This window comes from Thalassophryne amazonica, chromosome 1 (assembly GCF_902500255.1).
Source record: "Thalassophryne amazonica chromosome 1, fThaAma1.1, whole genome shotgun sequence".
In the NCBI taxonomy this organism is placed as follows: Eukaryota; Metazoa; Chordata; class Actinopteri; order Batrachoidiformes; family Batrachoididae; genus Thalassophryne; species Thalassophryne amazonica.
The window spans coordinates 46,669,833-46,686,720 of record NC_047103.1 but is presented as its reverse complement, the minus strand read 5'-3'; the positions used below and the strand labels follow the sequence as shown (position 1 = coordinate 46,686,720).

The 16,888-nt window shown below is 40.2% G+C and overlaps 1 protein-coding gene across 1 annotated transcript in view; it reads left to right on the top strand.

The window, feature by feature from the left end:
- Positions 1-16,888, top strand: part of pan3 (poly(A) specific ribonuclease subunit PAN3) — an 86,781-nt gene that overhangs the window by 32,422 nt on the left and 37,471 nt on the right.

The window sequence follows — 16,888 nt, the reverse complement described above, 5'->3', positions numbered from 1 at the left end:
AACCAGAACCTTTGTGTATGGTCTAAGAAAAGACCAGTGTCCAACTATGTTACCGGGGGTCAACTCATAATTGATCACTCTTCCTTCCTTCCACTGTCGCCAAGTGCTTGCTCACAGGGGGTCGTTTTGACTGTTGGGGTTTTTCCGTAATTATTGTATGGCCTTGGGGAGACAGACACCCTCTCTACTTTTAAGATTAGGCTTAAACTTTCCTTTTTGCTAAAGCTTATAGTTAGGGATGGTTCAGGTCACCTGATCCAGCCCTTAGTTATGCTGCTATAGACCTAGACTGCTGGGGGGTTCCCATGATGCACTGAGTGTTTCTTTCTCTTTTTGCTCTGTATGCACCACTCTGCATTTAATCATTAGTGATTGATCTCTGCTCCCCTCCACAGCATGTCTTTTTCCTGGTTCTCTCCCTCAGCCCCAACCAGTCCCAGCAGAAGACTGCCCCTCCCTGAGCCTGGTTCTGCTGGAGGTTTCTTCCTGTTAAAGGGAGTTTTTCCTTCCCACTGTCCCCAAGTGCTTGCTCACAGGGGGTCGTTTTGACCATTGGGGTTTTTACGTAATTATTGTATGGCCTTGCCTTACAATATAAAGCGCCTTGGGGCAACTGTTTGTTGTGATTTGGCGCTATATAAATAAATTGATTGATTGATTGATTTAGCAGCATCATATTATGTGCGAATTGCAGATAAATAAATTAATAAAATAAATGAAAGCTATGCTGCAGAAGAAAGTCAGGCCAGACAACAATTAGATAAGTCATTGACAAGTGTTTCATCGCATTGTTGTGTCAAAAAAGAAATTGTAGGGCAGAATGTGTGCTTGAAAAACAGGACTGAATGCAGCAGACTTGCAAGCATCAGTGAAAATATTCCAGTGGAGGCTTTCCTCTGGGTCATTCCATTTCAATTCAACAAGGGCCTCACGCACTTTGTCTCAGATTTTCTTCAGATTTTAATTACGTATTCCCAGACTATTCAGAACAACAATTCTGAAGTTTGAGGCATGTAGGCCAAGTCGTTTCTGAGATATGGCCAATTTAGTGTGCATGAGATATGCCGTTTTTTTTTTTTTTAGGCAAAAATTATGGCCGTCATTTCTGGAGCCATATTCAAGGTAGAATATCTCGGCAAATAATGGACTTAGAGGCCTGAAATTTTCTGTGGCATTTGTCATTGACACTAAACTGTGAAGTTTATGTATGCTCAAACTATAGAAGATAGTACATTGACTGTTGGGATCATCCATGTTTGAATCACTGAAGCATACCATTACACTCAAAGAAGCCTTTCCATTTCTTGGCTATATATATATATATATATATATATATATATATATATATATATATATATATATATATATATATATATATATATATATATAGGCTGTAAATTTGGTATATCTGTGATAAACAATTATTATTATTAGAAGAAAAGCTCATGTGGGCAGTAAATAAAACTCTTCAAACTGATTCCATTTTGAAGGTATTGATATCTACTTTGTGTGTTTATAAATATGGCCTTTTTTATGAAACTCCTTCCTGGTTAATTTAAGCATCCAATTATGGCTAATTTATGCTCTCACAAATGTATTTCTAGTGCTGAAATAACAATTTCATTTTAATTGTATGCACACACTGCATATGATTCATGGCACACCCCAGAATGCTTGCACATAGATCTGCCAGGGGGATTCCCCAAGGTTTCCACGGTAAACTTCATAAACTTCACAATTTAGTGTCAGTGTCTGTTGTTTGACTGTAGTCCAAGTCTGGGTGTCCATGACAACTGCCACGGAAAATTTCAGGCCTCTAAGTCCATTATTTGCTGAGATATTCTACCTTGAACATGGCTCCAGAAATGACGGCCATAATTTTTGCCTAAAAAAAAAAAACCAGCAGACCCCATGCACACTAAATTGGCCATATCTCAGAAACTACTTGGCCTACAGGCCTCAAACTTCAGATTTGTTGTTCTGAATAGTATGGGAATATTTGATTACAATTTAAAGAAAATCTGAGACAAAGTGCGTGAGGCCCCTCAAATATTCTTTGAATTGACATGGAATGACCCCTCTGCAACTTTAATGGACGACCAACGGGTTCCTCCCTTAAGCGTCTTGTGCATTTGTATTCCATAATTTGGTTGCCCAAAGGTGCAAGGTTTATGAAATTTTGAAAATATAAAATTGTTTTTTCTGGCTTTTTCTTTTTAGTAAGTTATTTTTATCCACGGGAACCAACAATGCAATATGCAATGTACACGATTTTCAGTTTTCTTTCCGTCAGTCCTTTTCCCCGATCAAAATCCCCCAACATACGCACCAAGCCACACTGCTGATTGATTGATTGATTTAATTTATATAGCCCCAAATCACAACAAAGTTGCCTCAAGGTGCTTCACACAAGTAAGGTCGAACCTTACCAAACCCTAGAGCAAGCACACAGGTGACAGTGGTAAGGAAAAACTCCTTCTGAGGTAGAAACCTTAAGCAGGCCAGACTCAAAGGGGTGACCCTCTACTTGGGTCATGTTACCGACACAAATTACAAAACAATTCACAAAACAAATATACAGGAAATGTTGCCAGTGCACAGGACAGGAGGATTTCAGGAAGAGATACCACACCCATCTCTGGATGGAGTGACACCTCAAACAGAGAGAGAGAGAGAGAGAGGAAAAACACAGAATCAGGTGTCAGAAAGACAGTAAATACAGTATAATTTGTCAGCATTAAGCAACAAGAAAAACAAGAGAAATACGAAGGCAATTGCTGGCCACTAGCCCTAAGCTTCACTAAAAGACCTAGAATTTAGATGAGGTTGATGCCTCGGCTTGCTCCATTTCTTAATAAAATTAAGAGGAAAATGCTAGCCATACTGAAAGGGAAAATAAGTGCGTCTTAAGCCTGGACTTGAAGGTCTCTACAGAATCTGACTGTTTTATTCACGCAGGGAGATCATTCCACAGAACGGGCACGATAAGAAAAAGCTCTGTGACCCGCAGACTTTTTTTTCACCCTAGGGACACAAAGTAGTCCTGCACCCTGAGAAGGCAAAGCCTGGGCCGGTACGTAGGGTTTAATTAGGTCAGCGAGGGAGGTGCCAGTCCGTCAACAGTTTTATAGGCTAGTAGCAAAACCTTAAAATCTGATCTCACCGGGACAGGAAGCTAGTGAAGAGATGCCAAAATGGGTGTAATGTGGTCAAACCTTCTGCTTCGTGTCAAAAGTGGCAGCTGCATTTTGAACCAATTGTAGTCCTCTAATGTTGGACTGTGGTAAAGCAGAAAATAGAACATTGCAGTAGTCCAATCTAGAAGAGACAAACGCATGAATCAGGGTCTCAGCATCAGCCATAGACAGGATGGGACGAATCTTCACTATATTTCGCAGGTGGAAGAAAACAGACTTCATAATATCTCTAATGTGGAGGTCAAAGGGCAGCGTAGGATCAAAAATTACTCCAAGGTTCCCCACTTTGTCAGTGTAATGTATGACACACAAGCCTAGGTTAAGCGTTAACTGGTCAAATTGATGCTGATGTCTCACTGGACAAGAACCATCATTTCAGTCTTATCAGAGTTTAAAAGTAGGAAGTTGCTAGACATCCAGCTTCTCACTGATGCAAGGCAATCTTCTAAGTATTTTATGTGGATGAGATTACCAGCACAATGTTCTAGGTAGCGCAAACTTGCCTTACAGCCCGTCACTCTATAATTTTGGACCGTTACGCTTATTTTGGACTGTTACACTTATTTTCAATACAGCGTAACGGCTCTGAAATCAACCGTTTCTGCAGCGCGACTCAAGTTTGAAGCGTGAATCAATGAAACAATGCTTCGATTCAATGGCTCATGGCTCTTTGAGTCGCTGCTCTTCAGAAGCTGTAAGTCCGCTTCTTAACCCCTCTCAAAGCCATTAAAATACACACACAAGTCACCTTTGTCAAGAAACAAGAATCATCCTCCGTTCCGTTGGCACAGCTCCAAACACTGGGTGGCTCTCTGCTGAGACAGAGTCCGCTCAGAATTAAATAAAATGACACCTCTTTACAAACGTTTCAATACAGACAATAAACTACAATTGAGTAAAACGTTTTTTCCTCCCAAAATGAGACGTCCTGCATTCTTTATGTACCTGACGTGCAGCTCCAAGAGCTCAGCTCATATGTATGGAAAGACATTCATGCTAATAATAATGTCTGAAAGGAAATGCTTTTGACAAAACCTAACAGATTTTATTTCTGTTTATGTCCAGAGATCAAGGATCCACCATGGAGAGTTTATGTCCAGAGTTTAAGGATCCAGTAACCAATTTCATATTTATTTACTTTAAGATTCAATAAAATGTTGTTCAATTTCAATTTAATCAGCTTATAAAGCGTCAAATTACAACAAACGGCATCTCAAAGTGCCTCACACAGAACAGTTCAACATAAAAAAATTAAAATAAAATAAAAATAAAAACAACTCAAATACCTAATTAAAAACAGAAGTAAAAAAAAAATAAAGCAAAACAAAATAAAAACTACTCATAAGAAAGAGAATAAAAATAGGTTTTAATTCTTGACTTAAAAATGTCCACAGATTCCAACTGCCTCACTGAGGGCCATGTACTGGCTAACCCAGAATGAGATTGCCCACTCATCAAACTTCCCCAGCCTGCTGGACGTGATGAAGGGACTTTGGCTGTCGTACCTGGCTTTTCCCCTTTGGGTTCCTCGAGAATGGCCAATTTTTAGCTTAAATTTTCAAAAGCACCCCCCCCCACCCCCCCTCGGTTGTTAGCTCCCTCGACATTATCACTACGCTAAAATTTTATCCTAGCTGGAACCCTGCAGCAGTTATTGGCATGTATAAATAACTGTGTCGTCAGCATAGCAGTGAAAAGTAATCCTAAAACACTGCAATATGCACCCTAGGGGTGGTATATAAAGGGAGAAAAGCGGGGGCTTAAGACAGATCCTTGGCAACTTGCTTCTGATGGATTGTTTCTTGCTGTGACGCCACTCTGAACTTCACACGGTTGTATACGCTTTTTTTATTTCTGTTTAGCACTGATCTGGTTATTAATTGTATCTACTCTGAATGTTATTTAACAGCAGTCCTGTTGTGAATCGCTAGCGGTTAGCATTCGCTAGCGGTTAGCATTCGCTAGCTAGGTTGACACCTCCCCTCTCCATTGTTACTTTTTATAGCTGTTTCTTTTCTACCCGTTTAATACTTCTGTTCGTTTTTCAGTTGAACTGCTGTGAATTTTAAGTATTTTTTACTCCTGTGTAAAATCTTAGGAGCGCTAGCATTTTTGCTTGCGTTAGCTATTTCTGACCCTTCTCATCATTTTTTCATTTCATTTTTTACACTCCTGTTAGTTAATTAACTGTTTAGTGTATTTTATAGCTGCTGCTTTTTTACCTGTTTAATACTTCTGTTAGTTTTTCAGTGTAACTGCTGTGAATTTTAATTCATTTATCTGCGTCTGTGTGAGCCTTAGGAGTGGTTAGCTTATCCATTATTGGTTAGCTCGTGTTTGCTTGGCTACATTTTTTTTAAATTTCTTAGTGCACAAAGTACACTACTTATTATACTTTACACCCTCTGTAAATCCTGCGTGATGTTGGAAGATAGGGTGGCTCTCTTAGAGAGCCGTGTCCGTAAGTTAGAGCAGCTTCTTAGCGCAGTGGAGTTAGACGTTACGGGCACTCCAGATGAGGTTAGTGTTGGGCCGGCTAGCGAGCCCATTAGCATCAGCTTAGAAACACCGGCTCTGGAGGACGGCTTTCGGACTGTGGCAAGGCAGAGGAAGCCCCGTAGGGCTTGGTGCCCGGTTGTGGCACCCCAGTCACACTCGCCAGTGTGAACTGTGAATCAGTTCCCCCTCCTTGGATTTGCCAGATGTGAATTCTCTGAGCCCACGAGTGACTTCCACTCCTGTCTCCAGGCCGAAACACCGGACTTTAGTGATAGGGGATTCTATCACCCGCAAGGTCAGGTTACAGGCGCCGGCTGACGTTAATTGTATTCCTGGGGCCAGAGCTCCTGACATTGCATCTCATCTTAGGGTGCTGACGCTGCAGAAGGGAAGACAGACGAAGGAACATGACATGAGATATAGTCACATAGTTATTCACGTTGGCACCAATGATATTAGGATGAAGCACTCAGAGGTCACAAAAATTGACATAAAGAGGACTTGTGACCTTGACAGAAAGATGTGTCGGCATCGATTAATAGTCTCTGGTCCCCTCCCCTCCCGGGGTACTGATGAGGCATTTAGCAGGCTGACATCATTAAATAGGTGGCTGGCGCAGTTTTGTAGACAGCAAGGCTTTAGCTTTATTGATAACTGGCCTTCGTTCTGGGGCCACCGTGGCTTGCTGATGCCGGACGGCCTCCACCCTACTGGGGAAGGTGCTGCCATCTTGTCTGCGAACATAGATAGAGCTCTACAGGGAGGGTAACATTAGGAATCTACAGCAGGCCACGGAGCAGGTGATTAGAGACCCTGCAAGGCTTATGACAAATGTGGGTGTGGAATCCATTAGCTTAGCGGAAAATTTAGTGCAGAAAAGCCTCTATGGTGATAGTGCAGTTTATCTGGCAGGGAGGGAAATTCAGCAAGTTGAGACTGTGGCCTGCTCCTGTAGACATGTCCATAAAAATCATAGAGGGATATGCTTTGCAAACTTAATACCCATTACTGTATTGGATCATGTTGAAATTGAGGATGGCCCAGTGGTTGTTCCAGCAATAGCAAAGATTTCGTGTCTGCTACCTACAACGCGCGTGGAATGTCTTAAACCCAAACCTACTTCTAGGCATCTTATATATGCTACTCTGGAACCACCCCTAAACCCAAACAGTTCAACTGTCAATCCCACTAAGGTTCTTAGACTGGGTCTCATTAACATAAGATCACTGTCCTCAAAATAATTGTTGATCAATGATCTAATTATTGATCATCACTTAGATATGATTGGGCTATGTGAAACCTGGCTTAAACCTACAGCTGTCCTCCCCTTAAATGAGGCCTGCCCACCAGCATATACATTTAGTCACGTCCCTCGTGATGCGAAGCAAGGCGGGGGTGTTGCTCTTATTTATAAATCTAGGTTTAGCTTATTAGCTGTTGGGGGTTACAAATATCACTCATTTGAGCATCTGATTCTCCGCTCTGCTCAGGATATTACACATTGCCAAGGTCAGAAGAATAAAAATCAGTTGTATTACTTTGTCACTGTATATAGGCCTCCTGGTCCATATTCTGAATTTTTAGATGAATTTGGTGCGTTCATCTCTAACTTCTCAACTAGTGTAGATAACATTTTGATCATTGGTGACTTTAACATTCAAATATATAAACCTTCTGATCTCCTCTGCAAATCATTTATGGAAATTGTGGATGCATTAGGATTTCGGCAGTGCATTCGGGATTCGACGCACATTAGTGGAAATACCCTGGATCTGGTTCTCGCACGTGGTATTGCTGTCACGAATATTGACATCATGCCTCTTACATCAGTGGTGTCTGATTACTCACTTATTAAATTTACAGTTTCGCTGCTGTTTAGTGGAACAACAACCTTATATATCTTTACGGCGATGCATCAACTCCTCAACTAAGACTGAACTCGAAGCTAGACTGCCTGATGTCTTAGCTTCACATTTGACAAATACCCAGTCAGTAGACAGACTTGTGGATAGTTTAAACTCAGTGCTCAAAACTACACTCGACATGATTGCACCACCTGTGTTAAAACCGTGCTCCCCCAAATCACAGTCACCTTGGATCAGTGATTATCTGCGTGACCTCAACCATAAAGCAAGAGGTCTAGAACGGAAATGGTGTCGTTCAAAATTAGAAGTATTTCACCTTGCGTGGCGTGATGCTATCTTAGACTATAAGCATGCATTATTGGCTACAAAGCAGACTTACTACTCTGATTTGATCAACAAAAACAAGCATAACTCAGAGTTCTTGTTCGACACGGTGGCAACACGTTTGCCTGGACAACCACCTGTAGTTCACTCTCCTTTTACAGCACAAGATTTCCTCGATTACTTTGGGAAGAAAATAGAAGACATCAGGTTAAACGTATCCCGGCATGCCTTAATCCAGCCACTACACCCTGCTATTGATGTGGGCGCCACTACTCAGGTATTACCTAGATTTACAGAATTTGACAGTATCTCACTAGGCATGCTGACAAAACTCGTAATGTCAACAAAAAGCACAACCTGTTTATTTGATCCTATACCAACAAAACTGTTTAAGGACCTATGGTCCACTCTTGGGCCGACTGTGCTGGAAATTATTAATCTTTCTTTAACTTCTGGATCTGTTCCTAAATGTTTCAAATCTGCAGTGATTAAACCATTACTTAAGAAACCTAATCTTGACCTTAGTGTATTGACAAACTATCGGCCCATATCAAATCTAGCAGCTCGTAGACTATCTTACTAAGAATAATCTGTTTGAGCCACTGCAGTTTGCTTTTAGAAAATACCATTCCACAGAGACGGCTCTCACTAAAGTGGTGAATGATCTTCTGCTTACAATGGATTCGGTTTTGTTGCTGTTAGATGTCAGTGCTGCATTTAATACAGTGGATCATCATATTCTACTTGATAGGCTGGAAAATCATTTTGGGATTACTAGGAGTGCCCTTGCATGGCTGACGTCATACTTGACCAGTCGTTCTCACTGTGTTTTGTACAGTAACACTACCTCTAACCTTAGTGACATGAAATTTGGGGTTCCACAGGGGTCTGTCTTAGGCCCCCTGCTTTTCTCCCTTTATATTGTGCCCCTGTTCTGTGGAATGATCTCCCTGCGTCAATAAAACAGTCAGATTCTGTGGAGACTTTCAAGTCCAGACTTAAGACGCACTTATTTTCCCTTTCATATGGCTACCATACTGGTACAGTTTTGTTTTACGCTTTTTACTCTTCTAATTCATTTTATTAGTAATTGGAGCGGGCCGCGGCCTGAACTTTACCTAAATTCTGGGTCTTTTAGTGAAGTTTAGGGCTAGTGGCCGGTGATCACCTTAGTATTTCTCTGTTTTTCTTGTTGTTAATGCTGACAAATTATACAGTATTTTTTTTCTTTCTGATGCCTGATTCTGTTTTTTCTCTCTGTTTAAGGTGCAGTTCCATCCAGAGATGGGAGTTGTTCGTGTTGGCGATCCTCCTGTCAATCAATCAATCAATCAACTTTTTTCTTGTATAGCGCCAAATCACAACAAACAGTTGCCCCAAGGCGCTCCACATTGCAAGGCAAGGCCATACAATAATTATGAAACACAGTCTACGTCTAAAGCAACATAACCAAGGGATGGTCCAGGGTCACCCGATCCAGCCCTAACTATAAGCCTTAGCGAAAAGGAAAGTTTTAAGCCTAATCTTAAAAGTAGAGAGGGTATCTGTCTCCCTGATCTGAATTGGGAGCTGGTTCCACAGGAGAGGAGCCTGAAAGCTGAAGGCTCTGCCTCCCATTCTACTCTTACAAACCCTAGGAACTACAAGTAAGCCCGCAGTCTGAGAGCGAAGCGCTCTAATGGGGTAATATGGTACTACGAGGTCCCTAAGATAAGATGGGACCTGATTATTCAAAACCTTATAAGTAAGAAGAAGAATTTTAAATTCTATTCTAGCATTAACAGGAAGCCAATGAAGGGAGGCCAACACGGGTGAGATATGCTCTCTCCTGCTAGTCCCCCGTCAGTACTCTAGCTGCAGCATTCTGAACCAACTGAAGGCTTTTTAGGGAACTTTTAGGACAACCTGATAATAATGAATTACAATAGTCCAGCCTAGAGGAAATAAATGCATGAATTAGTTTTTCAGCATCACTCTGAGACAAGACCTTTCTGATTTTAGAGATATTGCGTAAATGCAAAAAGGCAGTCCTACATATTTGTTTAATATGCGCTTTGAATGACATATCCTGATCAAAAATAACTCCAAGATTTCTCACAGTATTACTAGAGATCAGGGAAATGCCATCCAGAGTAACGATCTGGTTAGACACCATGCTTCTAAGATTTGTGGGGCCAAGTACAATAACTTCAGTTTTATCTGAGTTTAAAAGCAGGAAATTAGAGGTCATCCATGTCTTTATGTCTGTAAGACAATCCTGCAGTTTAGCTAATTGGTGCGTATCCTCTGGCTTCATGGATAGATAAAGCTGGGTATCATCTGCGTAACAATGAAAATTTAAGCAATACCGTCTAATAATACTGCCCAAGGGAAGCATGTATAAAGTGAATAAAATTGGTCCTAGCACAGAACCTTGTGGAACTCCATAATTAACTTTAGTCTGTGAAGAAGATTCCCCATTTACATGAACAAACTGTAATCTATTAGACAAATATGATTCAAACCACCGCAGCGCAGTGCCTTTAATACCTATGACATGCTCTAATCTCTGTAATAAAATTTTATGGTCAACAGTATCAAAAGCAGCACTGAGGTCCAACAGAACAAGCACAGAGATCAGTCCACTGTCCGAAGCCATAAGAAGATCATTTGTAACCTTCACTAATGCTGTTTCTGTACTATGATGAATTCTAAAACCTGACTGAAACTCTTCAAATAGACCATTCCTCTGCAGGTGATCAGTTAGCTGTTTTACAACTACCCTCTCAAGAGTCTTTGAGAGAAAAGGAAGGTTGGAGATTGGCCTATAATTAGCTAAGATAGCTGGGTCAAGTGATGGCTTTTTAAGTAATGGTTTAATTACTGCCACCTTAAAGGCCTGTGGTACATAACCAACTAACAAAGATAGATTGATCATATTTAAGATTGAAGCATTAAATAATGGTAGGACTTCCTTGAGCAGCCTGGCAGGAATGGGGTCTAATAAGCATGTTGATGGTTTGGATGAAGTAACTAATGAAAATAACTCAGACAGAACAATCGGAGAGAAAGAGTCTAACCAAATACCGGCATCACTGAAAGCAGCCAAAGATAACGATACATCTTTGGGATGGTTATGAGTAATTTTTTCTCTAATAGTCAAAATTTTGTTAGCAAAGAAAGTCATGAAGTCATTACTAGTTAAAGTTAATGGAATACTCAGCTCAATAGAGCTCTGACTCTTTGTCAGCCTGGCTACAGTGCTGAAAAGAAACCTGGGGTTGTTCTTATTTTCTTCAATTAGTGATGAATAGAAAGATGTCCTAGCTTCACGAAGGGCTTTCTTATAGAGCAACAAACTCTTTTTCCAGGCTAAGTGAAGATCTTCTAAATTAGTGAGACGCCATTTCCTCTCCAACTTACGGGTTATCTGCTTTAAGCTACGAGTTTGTGAGTTATACCACGGAGTCAGACACTTCTGATTTAAAGCTCTCTTTTTCAGAGGAGCTACAGCATCCAAAGTTGTCTTCAATGAGGATGTAAAACTATTGACAAGATACTCTAACTCCCTTACAGAGTTTAGGTAGCTACTCTGCTCTGTGTTGGTATATGACATTAGAGAACATAAGAAGGAATCATATCCTTAAACCTAGTTACAGCGCTTTCTGAAAGACTTCTAGTGTAATGAAACTTATTCCCCACTGCAGGGTAGTCCATCAGGGTAAATGTTATTAAAAAATGATCAGACAAAAGGGAGTTTTCAGGGAATACTGTTAAGTCTTCTATTTCCATACCATAAGTCAGAACAAGATCTAAAATATGATTAAAGTGGTGGGTGGACTCATTTACTTTTTGAGCAAAGCCGATAGAGTCTAATAATAGATTAAATGCAGTGTTGAGGCTGTCATTCTCAGCATCTGTGTGGATGTTAAAATCGCCCACTATAATTATCTTATCTGAGCTAAGCACTAAGTCAGACAAAAGGTCTGAAAATTCACAGAGAAACTCACAGTAACGACCAGGTGGACGATAGATAATAACAAATAAAACTGGTTTTTGGGACTTCCAATTTGGAATTTGTCCTTTGCGCCAATAGCATTTCTTGTATATTCATCCGTGAATTGTTCTGTAATTTATGTTTTGTAGCATGGCCCAAGCAGAGGGTCACCCCTTTGAGTCTGGTCTGCTTGAGGTTTCTTCCTCAGAGGGAGTTTTTCCTTACCACTGTTGCTCTGGGGGTTGGTAAGGTTAGACCTTACCTGTGTGAAGCGCTTTCAGGCAACTCTGTTGTGATTTGGCGCTATATAAATGAAAATGAATTGAAAAAAAATTTGAAATTGAAATCCCTGTGAAACCCCAAATTTCAAGTCACTAAGGATAGAGGTAGATGACATTCCAGTGGAGGCATGGAAATGTCTAGGAGAGATGGCAGTAGAGTTTCTAACCAGATTGTTTAATAAAATCTTGGAAAGTGAGAGGGTGCCTGTGGAGTGGAGACGAAGTGTGCAGGTTCCTATTTTCAAGAACAAGGGTGATGTGCAGAGCTGCAGTCACTACAGAGGCATAAAATTGATCAGCCACAGCATGAAGTTATCGGAAATAGTAGTAGAAGCTCCAAGGATCAGCTCTGAGTCCTTTCTTGTTTGCAGTGGTGATGAACAGGTTGACGGATGAGGTTAGACAGGAGTCTCCATGGACTATGATGTTTGCAGATGACATTGTGATCTGTAGTGAGAGTCGAGAGCAAGTCAAGTCTAGTCTGGAGAGGTGGAGATAAGCTTTGGAGAGAAGGAATGAAAGTCAGTAGAAGCAAGACTGAGTACATGTGTGTGAATGGGAGGGAGCCCAGTGGAATAGTGCAGTTCCAAGGAGTAGAAGTGGTGAAAGTAGATAAGTTTAAATATTTGGGGTCAACTGTTGAAAGTAATGTGGTAGAGAGGTGAAGAAGAGAGTGCAGGCAGGGTGGAGTGGGTGGAGAAAGGTGGCAGGAGTCATTTGTGACCGAAGAATATCAGCAAGAGTGAAGGGGAAAATTTACAAGACAGTAGTGAGACCAGCTATGACCCGGTGAAGTTCATTTCGTGTGTGGAGACAGTAGAGAGAAGCTTACCAATATGACCAGCAGGCAATCAGTTATCATAAGAGGTAAATATTGTAGGCTACCAATTAAAAAAAATGTTTGTTTTCGGCAATAATTTCTCTCTGCTCACTTTGTGGGGCTGACGAACATTATAGCAAATGATAGAAACAGATAGCATTAACATTCATCTATGACATTGTTATCATAGACAATATGGGTTGCTGCTGTAAGTAGTCCAAGGCCATCTACTTTGAAGTTTGCCTCTTCAGGGGAGCTGTTTTTATTTTTGTTGTAGTAAACATAAATTCTGATCATACTGGTAATGTCATATTACGACTTTAATATTTAAATTCTTTTTCTTTTGGCTGCTCCCGTTAGTCACCACAGCAGATCAGTCGTTTCCATCTCAGCCTGTCCTTTGTACCTTTCTCTGTCACACCAACCTCCCTCAACACATCCATAAACCAAATAAATAAAATTATAGTGGTGCCCAAGAAAATTCTTTATAGGCCTTAAATTTTAAAAAGCTTAGTGGCTGTATACCGTTAATTTGAATACAAAGCAACAAAGTTATAGTGATGTAGAAGAAAATCCTTGTGACTTAAATGATTATAAATAAATCAAAAAGTGGCCGAACCTATAATCTGAACTTTGACAGTAAAATGTATTTTTACACTACATGTATATTTGCTCCATATATTCATTAGCAGTCATTGCTTGGTATTAGCCCAAGGAGAACCAAAAAATGATCAATGATAAGGACAGTCAATTACCTTTATAGTAAATGACAGTTTCCTGTAGCATGCTAATATACCCACAAACCACGTGTCATATAGCTTAAATGGATTTCTTTTGGAGTTGTTTTTCAGAAATCTAGCATGTTCAGCTATGAATGTTGTGAATTACATGCTCTAGCATACCATCATCCAAGTAATGCTCAGTGATGAAAGTTTACGGAAATGACTTTAAATCAGGGTTTTTACTCACGTGATGAACGTTTCTGGGTTATTTTTTACAACATACGTCAGTCCATTCATTCAGTTCATTTCAGTTCCATGCCCAAACAGTTGGTGGCGGTAATGCACCGTGTTGGTTTGCAGGCCACCAATAATTTCCAGAGAAGAAGGGTTCATTTGTTTGGGTTTTAAGAGTTATAAGTCATATTTTTGTGGACTGCGCTGTTGTTTTTCGTAACAGTTTACTTTGTTGTGGACATTAAAAGTCATGAGCTGCATTTTTTTTTCCTCTAGTAATCATACATTAAGAGCTAACGGGTGATGCTTCTAGCTGCTAAAAATGCTAATGCCGTTAGCATTCAGACGAGAGTTTGCGAGTCAAAACCATAATATTAATGAGTTTGAGCAACGGACAAAAATTTATCTGAGGTGAGTGAGTGAAAATGATACATGATGTTAGTGCTCTGCTGAGGTTTATCAGCTAAATTAGCTTTTTATCTGCAGAATCATTCACTGTTGAGCTGAGTGTTTAACTTATTTTTTATTTTTACCAAATAAAGCTACACAGTTTTGTTATTGCCGTAAGTACAAGAAAGTCTTAACTTTAAATAACTTAGATTTTTTTCATTTCACGTTTTTTAAACCATCAAGTAATCAAAGAAAATAGCACAGTGCTGTTTCATATTTCTTTATATTTTAAGAAATATATTTCTTGACCACATCAGAAACATACAGTGGGGGAAATAAGTATTTGATCCACTGTCAGTTTTGCACGTTTTCCCACCTACAAAGAATGTAGAGGTCTGTAAGTTTTATCGTAGGTACACTTCAACTGTGAGAGACAAAATCTAAAGCAAAATCCTGTATGATTTTTAAATCATTCATTTTTGTTTATTACATGACATAAGTATTTGATCCACTAGAAAAACAGACCTTCACATTTGGTACATAAAAATTTGTCTGCCATTTCAGAGGTCAGACATTTCCTGCTGTTCTTGACCAAGTTTTCACACACTGCAGCAGGGAGTTTGGTCCGTTCCTCCATACAGATCTTCTCTAAATCTTTCAGGTTTGGAGTTTCACCTCCCTCCAAAGATTTTTTGAGTTCAGGTCTGGAGACTGGCTTGGCCACTCCAGGACCTTGAAATCCTTCTTATGGAGCCACTCCTTAGTTGCCTTGGCTGTGTTTTGGGGGTCATTGTCATGCTGGAAGACCCAGCCACGACCCATCTTCAATAGCCTTACTGAGGGAAGGAGGTTGTTTGCCAAAATCTCACGATATATGACCCCATCCATCCTCCCTTTAGTACGGTGCAGTTGTCCTCTCCCCTTTGCAGAAAAGCACTCCCAAAAATTATGTTTCCTCTCCCATGCTTCACGGTTGGGACGGTGTTCTTGTGGTTGTTCTCATCCCCCAAACACGGCAAGTGGAGTTGATACCAAAAGCTCTATTTTGGTCTCATCTGACCACATGATCTTCTCCCATGCCTCCTCTTGATCATCCAGATGGTCACTGGTGAACTTCAAATGGGCCTGGACATGTGCTGGCTTAAGCAGGGGGACCTTGCTGACTGCAGGATTTTAAACCATGACGGCATCGTGTGTTACTAATGTAATCTTTGACTGTGGTCCCAGCTCTCCTCAGGTCATTGACCAGGTCCTCCTGTGTTGTTCTGGACTTTCTCAGAATCATCCTTACCCACGAAGTGAGATCTTGCATGGAGCCCCAGACCGAGGGAGATTGACAGTCATTCTTGTGTTTCTTCCATTTTCTAATAACTGTGCCAACATTTGTTGTCTTCTCACCAAGCTGCTTGCCTGTTGTCCTGTAGCCCATCCCAGCCTTGTGCAGTTCTACAATTTTGTCCCTGGTGTCCTTAGACAGCTCTTTGCTCTTGGCCATGGTGGATAGGTTGGAGTGTGATTGACAGTGTGTGGACAGGTGTTTTTTATACAGGTAACAAGTTCAAACAGGTGCAATTAATACAGGTAAAGAGTGCAGAATAGGAGGGCTTTTTGAAGAAAAACTAACAGGTCTGTGAGAGCCAGAATTCTTGCTGGTTGTTAGATATTATTATTATTTCATGCAATAAAATGCAAATTAATTTAAAACTCACACAATGTGATTTTCTGGAATTTTTTTTTTTTTTTTTTTTTTTTTTTTTTTTTCAGATCCTGTCTCTCACAGTTGAAGCGTAACTACGATAAAAATTGCAGTCCTCTACATTCTTTGTAGGTGGGAAAACCTGCAAAATTGACAGTGGATCAAATACTTATTTCTCCCACTGTACATTTGCTGAATGAATGAATCTACCATTAGTACATGTACACGTTACTCTTTTCATTTTGTCTGAAAATAGTTTTCTAATGTAAGAAAGGCGTTTTTAACTTCAAAATGTACAGTAATCAAATTAATGTTGAATTAAAAGCATATTTGTAAGGATTTTAAGGTGGCCAAGAATTTGAAAACTGAGATCACCAATAGCTCCAAAGCTCTTGCCAAAACTAGGAAAACTCAGAAGTGAGTAAAGAGTGAACAAGTTGATGCATTAATGTGCCATAAATTCTTCTATTGTTCCATTTGAATTGATACTGAAAATTATTCTTTTTGAGTTGTTTGAATTATCATCTCTTTACGGTGTAGTTTCCTGAACCACAATGCATGTTTTTTGGATTAAAGGCAGGTTACACAATACAAGCTGTGTGAAAAGACTCTGGTGGGAAAAATTGAACAATTGACCCAACAAAAAAAATACTTTCTTTTTTTTTGTTGTTGGTGGGTAAATAAACCTGAAAATGCACCAGAATGCATGTGAGATCTCAACCCCCAGACCCCCTGCCAGGGGCTTCGTGCCTTTGGACCTTGCCAAAAATTTTCAGTTTTTTTTTTTCCATGGCCCACTTTCATCACTGAAAGCTGAACAGAGTTTAGCGGTGGAGTCACAAAACTGGATTACATAACTGGTCGCAGAGTAACTTCCTTATCGT